This window comes from Chaetura pelagica, unplaced genomic scaffold (assembly GCF_000747805.2).
Source record: "Chaetura pelagica isolate M959 unplaced genomic scaffold, ChaPel_1.0 scaffold94, whole genome shotgun sequence".
Lineage (NCBI taxonomy): Eukaryota > Metazoa > Chordata > Aves > Apodiformes > Apodidae > Chaetura > Chaetura pelagica.
The window spans coordinates 758,855-759,718 of NW_009952881.1; positions in this window are offsets into that span (position 1 = coordinate 758,855).

Genomic DNA, 864 nt, shown 5'->3' on the forward strand with positions numbered 1-864 from the left:
ATTTTTCATTTATGGAGTAAATTCCCTAAGAGGCCCTCAGCCAACTTGTAGCTTTTGCAGTTTGAATAGTTAGGCCTGGATATGTGAGCATTTCTGGTTTAGGAATGAAAAGAGCTCCAAGGTGAAGGATTTAGTTATTAATTTTGATGCTGAGCATTTAATAGGAATGACCCAGAGATATCTGAATTTCAGGCTTTGACCCAACCCGTGCTTGGAAATGTAAGCCAGGTGCAGACTTCTGGTACTCACCATGTGTTAGTTTCCAGCATTATCCCCCAGCATGGAGATATCTGATTAGAGTTTTTGTTTGACTCAGCTGAGCCTAACTTCTAATGAGGACAAAGTTTTGGAAAGTTTGATTTATTGATTATTTTGGTATACATAGAATTGCATAGGGAGTGATGTGAAACCCACTGAAATAAGTGGTCTGATTCCCACAGACTGCAGCAGCCTCAGGGAGTGCGAGTGAGGGAAGTTGCACTCATTTTCGGGTAAAAAAAGGTGAAGCTCAAACATAGCAGCTGTTCAGGATATGATTTTGAATTCTTTTCTGAGGACAGGGTACAGCTGTTCACAGGATTTAACCTAACAATATCTTCACCATAGCGGAGAAAAAACCACAAAGCCGACAAGGTTAAAAATAATATATCCTTCTGTAGTTTATAGCTCCTCTGTCATCAGTAATTGAGTGGGGTTTTTTTAACGTTCTGCCTTATTAACGATGCATAAAATGCTGAACTGCACAGCCTGGAACGCTGTTGGATGTTGCTCTCAGGTAACCGCGGTGCCTCCGCATTGCCCTCCAGCCGTGCCGGGGACGGGACGCGCCGTCCAGCGCTGCCCGGGGGCTCTGCCCGGGGGCTC